This window comes from Sus scrofa, chromosome 15 (genome assembly GCF_054392235.1).
Source record: "Sus scrofa isolate SSC_HxYL_T2T_F1_AM1 chromosome 15, Sscrofa_HxYL_maternal_Yorkshire_Landrace_v2.0, whole genome shotgun sequence".
Classification (NCBI taxonomy): domain Eukaryota; kingdom Metazoa; phylum Chordata; class Mammalia; order Artiodactyla; family Suidae; genus Sus; species Sus scrofa.
This window is the reverse complement of record NC_139397.1, coordinates 134,492,749-134,509,177: the sequence shown is the minus strand read 5'-3', so window position 1 is coordinate 134,509,177 and position 16,429 is coordinate 134,492,749. Positions and strand designations below refer to the sequence as shown.

The following is a 16,429-nucleotide window of genomic DNA, read 5'->3' as shown; positions in this document are numbered from 1 at the left end:
GGCCGAGGGCGGTGCCCTGATCGTCTCCTCCTTCTCTCTTTGTTTATGCAAAGCTTCTGGGCCCCGGAGCGGGCTCAGGTCAAGGTGAAGGCGAGGGCCGGGGGCGGGGGACCGGGAGCAGGATGGGGGTGGGGGGCGCGGCGCGCGGTCGGGGCAGCTACTGGAGGTGGCTGGCGGGGCCGGAGCTCCGGGAAAAGGGCCTTTGAAGGTATTTCCCCTAGTTCTCTCGGCGGGAGGGGCTGTGGAGGGGGAGACGGATGCATTTCAATTACCCTGTGGGCCGCGCAGAGCCCGCGTCGGCCCAGGGCAGCCAACCTAGAAAAACGCGGGATGGGGCCACAGCCACAGGACCCTGAGGGCAGGAGAAGGGGATCGATGGAGGTGGAAAAAGGTCAGAGGTCAGGTTCGCGCTGAGCCTGGAACCTCCTGAGTGACCATCCCACTCTCTTTATGGGCCGGGTCCCACTTTGGTCCTTGGTTTCACGTCGGTGTTTCTTGGCTGGTCTTAGTGGGAGAGGGAAACTGAGGCAAGACCAGAGGGATTGCTGGGTCCTGGCTGGCCGGGTTGGCTGGTCATCTGCTGTATCCTCTCAGGCCTTGGGTCACCTGATGGCAGCCTGTTGCAGAGGGGTGGGGTGGGGGTGGGGAGGTGGATCGGGAAGATGGATTATTTGGGGAGGAAACTGTTGTGTCAGATGAGCACCGCTTTCTAGAGGTGGAAAGGTCCTGCCTTAACCTTTCAGGCGCAGCCAGTCTCCACCCTGCCCCCGTTATTGTTAACATGCTCCCTGCCCTCTCACCCCTGCCTTTTCTGTTCACACTTGATCTTTCAGGGAGGCATTCAGGGAATGGAAGGAGGGGCCTAGATGCTTCAAAAAGGAGCTTTGAGCAGGGGAGGCCCAGTGTCTGGTGCATCTCGTGCTCTGCTTTTTATTCGCTGAGTGACCTTGGGCAGGTCATGTAACCTCTCTGAGCCTCTGTTTCATTGCAAAGATACTGGAATAAGAAAGTATTATTATGAGGATGAGATGGGATAATGTGTGTGACGTGCCTGACACATGATAGGTGCTCAGAAACATAGCAGGTAATTGATTATTACCAATGGGTTGCTCCAATGGCCAAGTGTTACCTTGGAGAAGGATGCTGATGGAGCAGGCTGGTCTGAGAGGCAATCCACTTCCTCCTGAGTGACCTTGCTCGAGCCAAGTACCCAGCCTTGCTGGGGCCGTCTCATCTGGAAACTCCAGTCTGGAGGGCTCTCCTAGCAGAAGGGCAAAAGACCTGGCTTGAGACCTGGGGCCACATCTGGATAGTTTCTGCCTCTTCTACCTTCTGCCTTCCCGACGCTCTCAGCCTTTCCTTCTTCAGGTGCTTCTCTTTCCATCTCCCTGCATCTCCCACCTTGTTGTTTTCATCCAGAGCAGAGTTTTTCCATCCTTAACCCCAGAGCCTTCTGGGGTTCTTGCTCCTCCCCAGTCTATCCCTGCAGCCCTTCCTGCAGCTCTTTCTCTTAATGGTGGATGTTTGTACAGTGCTGTAGGCCTTAGAAAGCACTTCAGTGCATTATCTAATTTTATTCTTTTAATTCTTTTTTTAAGAGTATTATTATTTTACTTTTTTAGTGTATATATTTTTAAATTGTTATTTCCCCAATACAGTTTTTTTTTCTACTGTACAGCAAGGTGACCCAGGTACACATACATGTATACATTCTATTTTCTCCCATTATCATGCTTCATCATAAGTGGCTAGACATAGTTCCCCGTGCTACACAGCAGGATCTCATTGCTAATCCATTCAAAAGGCAATAGTTTGCTTCCATTAACCCCAAGCTCCCCATCCACCCCACTCCCTTCCCCTCCCCCCTGGCAACCACAAGTCTATTCTCCAAGTCCATGATTTTCTTTATTCTTTTAATTCTTTTGGAGCATAACATAGGCTGAAAGATCCTCTTGTTTTGCACAAGGAAACAGAGGCACCCAAAGGTTGAGTGCCTTTTCGAAGGTCTCACAGTATAATTTCTCACCCATCCCTGCCCCTGGGCCTTTGTGCTTCCTTCTTGCCCCTTCTTGTCTATGGGCAGGTAGATATTCCTTACCTGCCTCTTCCCCTTTGCCTTCCGTCTCTGAGCGGCACTGGATGAATGGACAACGAAGGGTCTCCATGGAGCAAATGGGGGATCCAGAGAGGCTGAGAGGGTGGCAGAAGAGGGCTCTTTGTTGTGTAGCAGCCTCCTGTGTGAAGACAGATAGATGCCAAAGGTGACTTTCTGGGGGCAGGAGGGGGTGCATGCACATGGGCGGTGTAGCCTGCCTGGCAATTCTCACCTATGCTGGGGATCGGAATACACCAGGCTGCAGGGGCCCTGCTCTGCCCAGCCAAGGAGGCCAACCCAGAGGGGAGAGGTAGACTGGCAGGGCGATGGCTAGACAGACAGACAGGGCTTTTTATAGGATTTTCCCCTATAGGAAATGGGACCCACTGGCGGTGTGAGCTCCACCCAGCTGGCAAGTCTTTCCCCTAAAACCACAGCTCTTGAGACTGCCCTGCCTTTTCCTCCTGCTGGGAAAGGGGCATGTGAGCCCCAGAACACACAGCAGAGCTCTGTACTCTGGATTTTATAACCAGATCAACTCGGAGGTCATCTCGTCCATTCCCCCTGCCTCTAGACGGGATTCCTGAAATCAGTGTTTTTTTGAGCTCTTTCCATGTGCCAGGCATTGTTGTGGGTGAACAAGACAGAGAAGGCCTTTGCCTGCATGGGACTGACATTCTAGCTGGGGAGACAGACAATAAACAGGCAAACAAGTTATGAAGGAAATGAGCTATAGGGGGGTTAGAGAATGATTAGGCTGAGTGGCCTTGGAAAACTCCTCCAAGGAGGTATTGTGTGAGGTGAGACCCCAGTGATATTACATGATGATCTGAGAGATGGAAAGAGCTAGTGCAAAGGCCCTGGGGTGTGATGAGCTTGGCATGCTTGAAAGAACGCCATGTGGCTGGAGAGTTGTAGGCATTGGAGGGTTTTGAGTGTGAGAGACATGACCGGATCTCCACTTCCAGAAGGCCGCTGTGACTTTGAGCAGACAAAAGGGTAGGAGCAGGGACAGGGGCCGAGAGGCAGCTGATGTTGCCCAGGTAAGAGAGGCTGGCGGCTTAGTCCATGGCACTTGTGGGAAAGACCGTGAGAGGGGACGATGCCTTCCGGGGTAGAGCTTAGAGCCTGGTTAGTGGGTTGGACATTGGGTGTGAGAGAGAGAATGGGCTCAGAGAGGACTCTGAGGTTTTTGGCCAGAGTCCCTGGATACACGTGGTTCCATTTACTGAGATAGATGAAGTGTGTGAGAAGTTTCTAGGGAAGAAGGTGCCAGGATTTCTGCTTTGCTTGGTCTCTTATTTCACACTTCTTTTTCCACACACTGGGGATTCCTTGCTAATGTTGATCCTCCCCTGTCCTCTCAAATTCAGCTCACTCGAGCCACCCCACTAGGAAGTGGCTGGTTCTGAATGTCTAAACATGCCTCCTTCCAGACTATTCTTGCAGCATGAACCCATGACTCTGAGAGGGCTCTGTTATTTATACATCACGATTCAGTATAACCGTTACTCCCAAATTTAGTAGCTTAAAGCACCAACATACAGTTTCTGTGGGTCAGAAATTTAGAAGTGGCTTGGCTGGCTGGTTCTGACCTGGGGTCTCTCATGAGGTGGCCGTTGAGATGTCCGCTGAGGCTGTAGTCACCTGAAGGCCTGCCAGGCTGGAGGGTCTGCTTCCACGATGGTTCCTTCATGTGGCTAGCAAGCTGGGGCTGGCTTTGGGCCGGAGGTCTCAGTTTCTGGCCACACAGACCTCTCCATAGGACTGCTTGAGTGGCCTCACTGCATGGCGTCTGGCTTCCTCAGAGTGGGTGATTCAAGAAAGAGCAAGGTGAGATAGTTCCCTTGTGGCACAGCGGGTTAAGGATCCGGCGTGGTTGTAGCTGTGGCACCAGTCGCAATTGTGGCTTGGGTTCAATCCCTGGCCTGGGAACTTTCACAAGCTGTGGGTGTGGCCAAAAAAAAAAAAAAAAGAAAAAGAAAAAAAAAGCCAGGTGGAAGCCCCAAGTCTTTTGTATACCAGCCTTAGAAGACAAACACGATTTCTACAATATCCTGTTTGTGGCACACGTCAGCCCCATGAAGTGTGGGAGGGGCCTGTATAGGGACATGAGGACTTGGAGGCAAGAGTCCCTGGAACCATGTGGAGGCCGACGACCACAGGCTGACTTCCAGCGAGAGAGCAGAACTGGTCCGGCTCTTGAGAGGTCTCGAGAGTGGTGGGAAGGGCAAGGGCAGAGGAATCAGACCTAGCTGGGTTTGAACGCCATCCCTGCTGCCTTCCAGCTGCGCGAGCTGGGTCTCTGAGGGTTAAATGCCCATTGGTACATAGGAGGCACCTTCTCCTGTCTTGGAACCATAAGCAGAACTGGAAAGAAGCCCAGATATTCTGGGTCCCGTTCTTTGCCACTTGGACCTGCTTGACGGAAAATGCTCAGCTGGCAGAGGAGGGGTCTTGGTGCTCAGGTCAGAGGAGATGTTAAATCCATGTTTATTGCACTTGGGCCTGTTGAGAGATATGTTGCACCCTCAGCTTCTAGAATCCTGCCTGGCCCTTAGTAGAGGTTCCAAAGAAGAAGAAAAGGAGGGGAATAAAGGAATGTTGAGAAACAAGAAGTTCCTATGTAGGGAGAGGCTGAGGGGGTGGATGAGAGCAGGAAAGAAGAAGCAGCAAAGCCATTTAAAAAAAAATCCCCCTTCTGGAGTACCTGTTGTGGCTCAGCAGGTTACGATTCTGACTAGTATCATGAGGATGGGGGTTCTATCCCTGGTCTCCCTCAGCGGGTTAAAGGATCCAGCATTGCTGCAAGTCTCGGTGTAGGTCGCAGACATGGCTCGGATCTGACGTTGCTGAGGCTGTGTCGAAAGCTGGCAGCTGCAGCTCTGATTTGACCCCTAGCCTGGGAACCTCCATATGCCATAGGTGTGGCCCTAAAAAGAATAGAAAAGAAAAGAAAATTCCCCTTCAAAAAGCTCTTCTACCTCTTGACACAAAGATGCCCCAAATAATAAATCTAAATGATAAATAAATTTACATTTTCTGAAGTTCCCATTGTGGAGCAGTGGAAACGAACCTGACGAGGAACGCTCAGGTTTCGGGTTTGATCCCTGGCCTCACTCAGTGGGTTAAGGATCTGGCGTTGCCGTGGACTGTGGTGTAGGTCGGCAGCTACAGCTCTCATTCCACCCCTGGCCTGGGAACCTCCATATGCCACAGGTGCGGCCCTCAAAGGACAAATGACAAAAAAATAAAAATAAAAAATAAAAATTTACATTTTCTAAGTTGGGTTTTAACTTACGTACTGTCAAGTACATACACGCTACATGTCTACACATTTATGAGCCAGATCAAGATCTAGAACAGTTGCTGTACCTAGAAGCAGCCCTTATGCCCCCTTCCAATCAATATCCCCCAAAGGTATCAGCGATTAGTTTGGCCTGGTTATGAGCTTCATATAAATTGAATCATGCAGTATGTTTACTTTTGTGTGTGGCTTATTTCACCCCACATTATGTCTGGGAAGCTTATCTGTGTCCTAGAGGGTTGCAGTGGTTCATTCTTTTTTTATTGCTATGTTGTATTCCAGTCTGTGAATAAGCCACAATTTATTTGTCCATTCCACTGCTGATTGCCATTTGGGTTATTTCCAGTTTAGGACTATTATAAACAGACCTGCATTGAACAGTTAATCACCTGTATCTACACAGGCCTTTGTAATACACAGAATATTTCCCTTCCCCTTCTTGGTCCTGTGAGGTGGGCAGGACTCATGGGAACCCCATTTTCTAGGTCCAGTGTTGAGCCCCAGGGAGGGTAACCAGCTTGGTTCGGGACACCTTGGCCCAGTGGCTTTCTGGCACTGCCCTGGGATAAATGGACGGGGAGCAGGTGAGAAAGAGAAGTGAGACTGAGAGCCAGCCAGAGAAGTAGACAGAGAGAATTGCTGGGTTCAGGCGCTGGCAACTTACTGTAGCTCAGGGAAACCCCACTCTCCAGCTGTCCCCCTAAATCTCTCGAAGAAGCAAATTCTAAGCCTCCCTTAGTTCCCACCCTTATATCTCATAGAGGTCCTTGTCTGTCCCCCATTTTTTCTCTCCTGTTGCGGATTTAAAAAGAATGGTCCAGGATTTGTCTTCCTCTTTTATTCGAGCACGTGCTCAGTGTGTATATACACAGCAGATTTTCTTCTGTTTTGCTTTTCTCTTCACTCCCCTGCTCTGAGATTCCACAGCCTCCAGAAACGTTTTTTCCCCCTACACTGGTGGCCTTCCAAGTTCCTGGGCCAGGGATCGAAATGCACCACAGTGGTGACCTGAGCTACAGTGGTAACAATGCCAGGTCCTTAACCACCAGGCCACCAGGGAACTCCGAGACACATCTTATTCACTTATGTATGTACTTAATATTTTAAAGGAGGCTCTAAATTTTAAGCTGGTTTTGGTATTTACAAAAAAGTTGCAAAGATAATAGAGTTTCCTCTAATCCCACTACGTGTTTGAGAAGCCCCCTTTTTTTTTTTTGTCTTTTTGCCATTTCTTGGGCCGCTCCCGCGGCATATGGGGGTTCCCGGGTCCAATTGGAGCTGTAGCTGCCAGCCTATGCCAGAGCCAGAGCAACGCAGGATTCGAGCTGCGTCTGTGACCTACACCACAGCTCATGGCAACGCTGGATCGTTAACCCACTGAGCAAGGGCAGTGATTGAACCCGAAACCTCATGGTTCCTAGTCGGATTCGTTAACCACTGCGCCACGACGGGAACTCCGAGAAGCCCTTTTTTTTCACTCCTGGTTTGCCCCCTTGCTTTGAAATAGCAGCCCCAGCTGACAAGGAAGGCTCTTTCCAGCAAAGTGCTGGTTGTCCATTCCCGGTCCGATAAGAGATGAAAGGCCCAGGGAACTGCAGGACAGGCCAGTCGCCCAGGGCCACACCTCTGCCTCCTGGCAGCCCCTTCTCACCTCGCTTCCTTTAGCTCTCTTACCCTTTTCCTAGACCTGCTTCCCTGCCCTAAGCGCCAGGCCAGGGGCGAGGAGGAGGCCGCAGCAATGACTTGATCTCCTCCCCTGTACCAGAGGGTTTAAATCCCATCATCTAAGCTTGAAAAGAAAGGAAATCCCATAATTAACCTCCATCTTTCAGTCACATTACCCATTGCTTTTCCCCGCTCCCTCATAAACACACCTGCAGCCCCCCCCTTCACAGTTGTGGTGGAGGCTTATATTCTGCTACTGGGTAGCCAGGTAAGTGGGAGGAGGTTCACGGCTCTAAGATCCATCCGTTACTCTGAGCCTGGTGGAAAATTTAAGTTCTTGGTCTTGGAGACAGACGATTGAGTTTAAATGCTGACTATGTCAACAACTGGCTGTGTGACCCTGGGCAAGGTACTTAGCCTCTCTGAGCCCCAGGTTCCTCATCTGGAACACAGGGATTATGGTAAGACCTATCCTGAGAGGGCTCTTGTCAGCACTGAGAATGACAGCCTAACTAAAATGCCAGGCTCAAAATAGAGTGGTCAGAAAATGGCTAATATTTATTATTTTGCATTCCTCCTGCTGTCTTCTCACTCATCAAAGGTGGAGAGAATGTGAGACACCAGCCAGGCATGCTGAGGGCACTGGTGTCAAGCAAGACTAGATGCTTGCATGTGTTTTGCTTCTCTTCTCTCTCACGATCAAAGAAGAATGAGGAAACAGATGCAGGCAAATAGAATGTCTTTTGCTTGTTTGTTTGCCTCCAGGCACCTGAGATCTGTAGCAGTGGTTCCAGACCTTGTTGGTACATTAGAATCGCTAGGGTGCTTTAAAAATACTGATGCGTAGTTCTCCTCCCCGGGATTCTAATTGAACTGGTAGAGGGACATGACCTGGGCATTGGGATTTTTGGAAAGTGGCAACCAGAGGCGGGAGGGTAAAGCGGTACAACCATTCTGGAAAACGGTTTGGCACTTCCTTATACAGTTAAACGTACCTTTGCCCTATGATCCAGCAATTCCATGCCAGGGTATTTACCCATGAGAAATGGAAACATGTCCACCACTCATGGCAGCTTTATTCACAACAGCCCCAAACTGGAAAAACGCAAATAGTCAACAAGAGTTGAATGGAGAAATTGTGGTATAAAGGTCCAGTGGAGTACTACTCAGTGATAGAAGTGAGTAAATTACTGTTATACACAGCATTGCAGATGAATCTCAAAAACACTGTGTTTAATGAAAGAAGCCAGACACAAAAGAATACATACTGGGGGATTCCATTTTTTTTTTTTTTTTTTTGGCTGTGCCTGTGGTATGTGGAAGTTCATGGGCCAGGGATCAAACCCACACCACAACACTGACCCCAGGCCACTGCAGCAACAATGCTGGATCCTTAACCTGCTGCACCACAAGGGAACTCCCTGAATGATTCCATTTTTATGAAATTCTTTTTTTTTTTCGTTTTTGTTTTTGTCTTTTGTCTTTTTAGGGCCGTACCTGGGGCATATGGAGGTTCCCAGGCTAGGGGTTGAAACGGAGCTACAGCTGCTGGATTACACTACAGCCACAGCAACACGGGATCTGAGCCACATCTTCGACCTACACCACAGATCGAGGCAGTGCCGGATCCTTAACCCACTGAGCAAAGCCAGGGGTTGATCCTGCGTCCTCATGGATACCAGTCAGATTCATTTCCGCTGAGCCATGACGGGAACTCCATTTTTATGAAATTCTCGACAAGGCAAAACTCTCGTGACAAAAAGCAGATTAGTCCTTTCCTGGAACTGGGGGCTAGGCGGTGGGAAGATTGACTGCAAAGGGTGTGAGGGAACTTTTCTGGGTGATACAGATGTTCTTTGTCATGATTGTGGTTGTGGTTATCCAGAGTCTACATTTGTCAAACTCACTGAGCTATATCCTTAAAAGGGATACTCTTCCTCTATATAAGTTATATCTCAGTAAAGTTGATTGAAGTAAAACCTCCCAGGTGAGTACTCTGTGCAGCCAGAGTTGAGAACCGCTGGTCTGCAGCTCCCAAAGACCCGTCTCTGTCCTTTCTGTCGTGGTCAGCACCTAGCACAGTGCCAAGGGTGTGATGGTGCTTTATTCAGATTGTTCATTGCCATTGCGTAGAAATACAAGTAATGTTTTTATACTGAAGATTTACCCTGCAGCCTTTGTGAACTCGTTTATTAACTCTAATGGTTTTAAAAATGGATTCCTTAGAGTTTTCTGTATACAAGACCATGTCATCTGTGAATAGAGATAGTTTTACTTCCTTTCCAACCTGAATGGTTTTTATTTCCTTTTTTAATTGCCCTGGTTAGAACCTCCAGTACAGTGTTGACCAGAAGTGGCCAGAGCAGAAACCCTTATCTTGTTCTTGATCTTAGAGGAAAGCATGCAGTCTTTAACCATTAAGTATGATGTTAGCTGTGGGGTTTTTCATAGATGCCCTTTATCACATGGAGGATATTTCCTTCTATTTCTAGTTTGTCGAGTGTTTTTAAAATCAGAAAATAGCATTGGATTTTGTCAAATCTATTCCTGCATCTCTTGAGATAATCTTGTGGTTTTTGTTTTTTACTTCTATTGATATGGTATATTATTACTGTAATTGATTTTTATTTTTTAATTATTTTTTGCTTTTTTTTTTTTTTAAGGGCCGCACCCGCAGCCTATGGAGGGTGCCAGACTAGGGGTCGAATCGGAGGTGCAGCTGCCGGCCTATGCCACAGCCACAGCAACATCTGATCCGAGCCACATCTGTGACCTACATCACAGCTCATGGCCAGATCCTCAGCCCACTGAGCAAGGCCAGGGATTGAACCCACAATCTCATGGTTCCTAGTCAGATTTGTTTCCCCTGCGCCATGACGGGAACTCCTGTAATTGATTTTTTAATTAATTTTTTAACAATCTTACATTCCTGGGACATTTTGCATTTCATCATGATGTGTTCTTACTACTATATGTTGCTGGATTTGGTTTCTACTATTTTGTTGAGAGTTTTTGCCTCTCTGTTCATAAGACATCTTGTGATGTCTTTGTCCCATTTGATATCAAGGTAATAGAATGAGTTGGGACATGTTTGCTCCTCTTCCACTTTTTGAAAGAGTTTGTGAAAAGTTGATATTGATTATTCTTTAAATGTTTGCTGGAATTCGCATGTGAAGTGAATCTGGGCTGGGACTTTACTCTGTGTGTGATGTTTTGATTGCCGATTCAACTTCTTTATTTATTATAGGTCTATGCATATTTTCTATTTCTTCTTGAGTCAGTTTTGGTAGTTTATGTCTTTCTAGGAATTTGTCCATTTCATTTTGGCTATCTGATTTACTACCATACAGTTGTTCATAATATTCCTTCATTTTTTAAAAAATTCCTGTAAGTTTGGTAGTAATGTCCCCTCTTTCATTTCTGGTTCTAGTAATTCAATTTAAGTCTTCTCTCCCCCCCCCCCCACCCTGTTCAGTCTACTAAATGCTTATCAACTTTGTTGACTTTTTCAAAGAGCTTACTTTCTCTCTAACTGTTACAGGCTTTTTCACTGTAATCAGTTTGTTTATAGCCACTGTTTGTGTGTCCTCTGCAAGGTGGCTACTTGACATGCATTTCATTGAATCCTTGAAAAACCACCCAAGAAACTGGCCACACTGTTGAATGAGAAAACTGAGATGAAGTGTTTGGCACCAGTCATTCAAATATCAGGCAGTGGACCTGGGGTTCCACTCGCACAGGTCTGAGTGTCTGGCTCCAAAGTCTGATAACTTTTCATTACTTCCTTTTCCACTTTCAGCCTCTGTTCTCTGATGCTGAGGCTCATTTTCTGATTTCCAGGAAGAGTCATGGGTCACTATTCCCAGCATCATCTATCGGTGGGCCTCAGCCTCACTTGGTGAGCCTGTTAGGCATATTCCTGCCACCATCCACTTTGGTTCAGTGGGTCTTGGCTTGGGCCCAGGGATTTGCATTATTATCCAACATCCCCAGTGACTTTGATGCTAAGGTCCCTCGATAGCACCTAAGTATGTTTGCCCTTGGAAACTCCTCTTCAGCACCAATGGGCACTGCTTCCTCTGGCCTCCGTTTTTCTGGCTTCTGCTTCCCCTGAAGGGGATCGTTGAGGATGAGGTAGGTCTTGAGTAGGAAGCCATTTTATCTCTACTTTATAAAAATTTTCATGTTGTAACACTGCTCACTCACCATCTTCTTGTATTTCTCTCCAAGAGTGTAGGGCTTTCAGGGGTTAATAACTCAGCTTGTGGTGTGTCATAAGCAGTCAGTGCGTGCACACACACACACACACACACACACACACACACACACACACACACACAGCTCAGGGAGAAAGTGACACTGAGCTGTGACTGGCTTCTCATTTTCCTGGAATGTGGCTCCCAAAAGGTCTCATATTTTTCAGCGTTTCTGATTCTGGGGCTGTGTAAACATCACATGGGGGGTTTGCTGCATCTCAGAGTCTGCAGGAGTTAGGAAGGGGGAGGGTGGGAAACAGAGCAGGGAAAGAAGGGCAGATGGGAGCTGGAGAACTGGAGCCAGAGAGGGAGATAGGAGAGGGAATTCCTGGGGTCCCGATGAAACAGGACACATGATGAAATATGCAGGAGGAAACAAAGGCCAGTGGTTTCCCACTAAGAAAGAGCATGAGGGATCTGGTGAGCGCTGGGGTCTGTGGTGCAAGAAGAGGGCAGATGGGAGGGTGCAGGTTAGTTCTGTCAGTGGCATTGGGGGGGCATTTTCTGAACCCCTGGTCCATGCCAGCCTCTCCAGATGCTTCTGGCTTTTAGCTTTGGGGGCCTGCAGTGCCTGCTGGAGCTGGCTGAGCAGGGAGAATGAAGAGAGGGGGGCTTCCCCCTCCTAGCATTGGCCTTTACCTAAGAGAAGCTCCTGGTCCTGTGTTGTCTCCAGAGGACCTGACGTTCTTTTCTGCTTGGCTCCCCCTAGGGTCCAAGCCTCAGTCTTAACCTTCCAAGCCTTCCAAGCCACTGACCTCACACCAATACCAGAGCCCGGATGTCCTAGTGGAGCTGGAACCCCTTTGGTCTTGGGCTTGGATGTATCTTGACTTGGGCTTATAAATGGATCTGCCATTTACATGAGCTGGGTTATATCAGACAAATCACTCAGCTTCTGAAACGGGTTTCCTCATCGGTATAAGGAAATGCAGTGACATTTATATGTATCAGCCACCTTGCAGGGTTGGTGTGAGGTTTAGCGAAAAGATAGGTAAAATCCTGGCATGTGGTAGGCTCTTTCTCAATAGATGATAAAACTCATTCTTTATTCTGAGACCCAAGGATAACAAACAGCTAAACGGCCCAGAAATCCACCAGGCAACAGGTCTGGCCAGCTCTACGAGAATGGCCATGACCTACACACTCCCTTACCCCCCCCCCCATTGATTCCTTTGCCTATGGTCACCTACTGGCCCTTTGTGGTCACCTGCTGGCCCCTCGTCCTCCTTTCTGCTCTGCTTCGCCTAGGACCTATGAAGCTCCTGCTCTCTCTCTCTGAGGGTTTTGGACCCAGGCTGACGAATGACTTGGCCAGTTGTTCCCCCACAGCCAGCAGGCAGGTGGGTGAGATGTTAGCAGGGGGCCATTAGGAGGAGGGGTGTGTGTGTCCTGGGGCACCGTGAAGCACAGTGCGAGTCACAGATTAACCCCCTGGCCTGTTTCCACCTGCTGGGCCTGGGCACCCAAGCGAGGGTGTCCAGAGGTGTCTGGGTTCAAAGCAGGTGCTGTTCAAGGAAGCAGGGAAGGGAGGTCACCTGTGGGTCATGTGTGATTGGAGGAGCAGCAGCAAAGCACCAGTGCCCTCTCTTGCACTCTGCAAATCACACTGGCTTGAATTCCACCATTAGTCTCTGGCTTACAAAGATCGTCTATCCCAGCACAGACAGGGTCATTTAATCTAATCCTCACAGCAGCACTAAGAGATAGGCTTATAATCCCTTAGGGCACCGAGGAGGAAACAGGCTGAGATGGTTGAGCCCTGTGCTGGGAAGATGGTGGAACCAGGACCCAGGGGTTGAATGCAGGCTATGGGAGAGTCTCCAGGAGTCTGACATGGAGGTGGTGTGGTGAGAACCCCGACCCCGCGTCTGACTTTCCTTCTTCAGCGCTCGCTTACTCTGTAATTGGGCTTTAGTCTGTTTGTGACTCAGGTTCCTGATCTATAAAAATCATAAAAATAGCCCCCGCCTCCTAAGATTATTGTGAGAATTAAATGAGTGAATACATCTGAAGTGCCTAGAGCAATAGACCAATACAGGCAGTTATTATTGCAGCTCCCCTGTGAATGGGGTCCCAGGATAGAGACTGCAGTCAGATTGGGTGGAAGAAGTGCTGCTTTACTAAGCCCACCTGGACCTCCAGAGAAAAGACTTGAAATGGTCCTTACTGGACTGGGATGTTTTGTGAGATGGTGAGCTCTCAGCAGCCATCTTGTGTCATGGGGAGGGAGTTTGGACTGGAGGCTGTGAATGTCTCTTTTGTGCTAAGACTTGGGAGTTTGGGAGTCAGAGCTGGATTTGTCTCCTGCTTTCTTAGCTGAATGACCTTGGGACATTTTCTAAAGTGCTCTGATTCTCAGTTTCTCCTCTATACACTGGGTCATAAAGCCTTCCTTCGGGATTGTGGTAAGGGTTAAATTTGCTAGGTAACAGATAGTGATTTTCAGCTCCTGGTACACAGTAGCCAGTGATTTGTGATAGCTGTGGCTGTGGCGGTGGCATTGTGGTTATTATCTTTAGTTGCTGAGTCTGGCTCTCTCCAGGTGATGATTCCAGAGCTAGAATATACCTGTGTCACCATGTTCCCTGGCCAACTGTCTGACCTCCATTTTTATCCTCTGCTGCCGCAGCCTTTTTTTTTCCCTTTAGGGCCAAACCCACAGCATATGGAGGTTCTCAGGCTAAGGGTCAAGTCGAAGCTGTAGCTGCCAGCCTACACCAGAGCCATAGCAACTCGGGATCCGAGCAGAGTCTGTGACCTACACCACAGCTCATGGCAATGCTGGATCCTTAACCCACTGAGTGAGGCCAGGGATTAAACCTGCATCCTCATGGATACTTGTCGGGCTCATTACTGCTGAGCCACCATGGAAACTCCTCCTCTGCCTTCTCAGTCTGAGCTTCCCTCCTGTGATTCTGAGGCATCTGGGGACCTTCCCAGGTTGAATCCCTCTTCCCTTCCAAGAACTTAATTCTTTAATAGTCCTCTGGCTCTCATGCTGACCCCAAATCTGGGTCTGCGTGAGGACCCCCTTAAAATTTGTTAAAATTTTGAAGTGATTTTAAACTTACTGAAGATTCGCAGAAATGGTACAGCAAGTACCAATATACCCTTTCCTCAATTTTCCTGAATGTTGACATTTTGTGGAATTTGGCCCAATTATTGAAATTAACATTGATCTGATGCTATTAACTAATCTACAGAGCTTAGTAGAATTTGGCCAGTGTTTCCATTACTGCCCTCTTTTCAGATCCAGTTTCACATCCTATTTTGCATTTATTCGTCCTGTCTCCTCAGCCCCCTCCAACCTGGGACAGTTACTTAGTCTTGCTTCATCTCTCATGACTCTGGTGCTTCGGAAGAGTGCTTACTGCTTGGTTATTTTGCAGAATGTTCCTCAGTTTTCATTTATTGGATTTTCTATTCTCGTGATTCCTTCTACATTTATTCCTTGGAAATTTAAAGAACCGTCTCTTATCCCCCAGTTGTTTATTTATTCAATTATTTATTTAAGTCAGTAAGGAACCTGGATATCTATCCTATTTTATAGGTGATAATCCAATGCTGTCATTATTTTCTTGGATCAAATTGACCCAGCTCTGGCTGCTGGGAGTTCCTTTAAGTTGGTAGGTTTTTGACTTCTCTTCTTTATTGCGTGTAGCAGTCAGGGTTTTCCAGAGAAACAGAACCAATGGCATATTTATATGAATAGAATTGGTTTAAGGAATTGGCTTGCATGATTGTGAAGGCTGACAAATCTGAAATGTGTAGGGCAGGCAGGCAACTCAGGTAGGAGCCGATGTTGCAGTCTTGAGGCAGAATTTCTTTTCCAGGAAACCTCAGTTTTCGCTCTTCAACGGATTAGATGAGGCCCACAAACTGGTGTGTGATTAAATGACTGGGTACTCTGATCTAGCCAAGCTGACACAAACAGCTAACCATCACACCCACCCATTCTAGAAGAAGCGTGACAGTCGTTTAGCTTTCCATAGGTCGACCTGGGCGGGTGGATGGAGAAGACAAGGCTGCCTCAGGCTGGTTTGGGGTGGGAGTTTGCAATTCTGGTCCAGGCCTCTTTAGTTTCCAGATCTGACCTTTGATTCCCAGTCTCTGTCAGAGCATGGGCAAATCCCTCCTTTCATCTGTAAAAAGGCAAAATGGGAGAATCATTGTTCTGGGGCAGGTGGATTCAGAAGGAGGACTTTGGATGCCTCAGAAACCTGAGTGGGAATGTCAGCCCCGCCTTCTGTAGCCCAGGGCTTGGCTTCAGGTACCTTCCACCACTTAAGCCAACCTTTTGAGGATTGCCTGGGGTACCCCTCCCTCCTGGGAGAGGGTGAGGTGCTATTAGCAGTAACTGTTCCTCTCTCTGATCTGATCACTTTGGAGGAGGGTCAGGAGAGAGTGCAAAGTGAATTAACCACAGAGCCCAGGCAGGAATTGTGGCTATGGCTGTGCACATGCTTGTGTGTGTGTGTGTGTGTGTGTGTGTGTGTGTCTATATGTGTCTTTTTATTTATTTATTTATTTATTTATTTTTGTCCTTTTAGGGCCACACCTGCAGCATCTGGAAGTTCCCAGGCTAGGGGTCAAGTCAGCTGCAGCTTCACCCACACCACAGTCACAGCAACCCGAGATCCAAGCAGTGTCTGCCACGCATGTGGCAGCAACGCTGGGTCCTTAACCCACTGAATGGGGCCAGGGATCGAGCCCGCATTCTCATGGATACTAGTTGGGTTCGTTACCACTGAGCTTCGACAGGAGGATGGCCTGTGTGTGTGTGTGCGTGTGTCTTTAATATTCTGAAGCTGGAGGGGGAACCCTTGGGCTGTAGGGAGGCCTTCTTGGACTCGAACCTGCAAGGGGCCTACAGGTGCTGAGCATGGCTCTCTAACCGGACAGGGTTCCCCAAAATTCTTAGGCTGCTGTGGAGGCAGGGATGGGAGGCCTGGCTTCCCCAGAATTGGGGAAGGAGATGTGAAACTAAGGGGAAATGGGCCCTCACGCAAGAGGAAAACCCTAACTTTACCCCTAAAGACTTTCCCTGTTGAGAGGGCCTCTCTGGGGTCAGTTGCTCTCTTCTTTCCCTAAGGGGAAGCTGAGGCC

The 16,429-nt window shown here is 48.3% G+C and overlaps 1 protein-coding gene and 1 long non-coding RNA gene across 23 annotated transcripts in view; both read left to right on the top strand.

Annotated features, from left to right (window-relative positions):
• The window catches only part of TNS1 (tensin 1), a 245,059-nt gene that overhangs the window by 60,125 nt on the left and 168,505 nt on the right, over positions 1-16,429 (top strand). For 3 of the 22 annotated variants that reach the window (XM_085000373.1, XM_085000369.1, XM_085000366.1), the window contains exon 1: positions 126-208. The exons of the other annotated variants lie outside the window; for them this stretch is intronic. The gene's annotated coding sequence lies outside the window, so the exon portion shown is untranslated. Of the gene's footprint in view, positions 1-125; positions 209-16,429 lie in introns of those variants that run through there. 22 annotated transcript variants of the gene reach the window in all.
• LOC146396141 (uncharacterized) lies at positions 126-4,680 on the top strand. The gene is made up of 2 exons (XR_014830105.1): positions 126-4,046; positions 4,092-4,680. It is a non-coding gene; the product is annotated as an uncharacterized LOC146396141 (long non-coding RNA).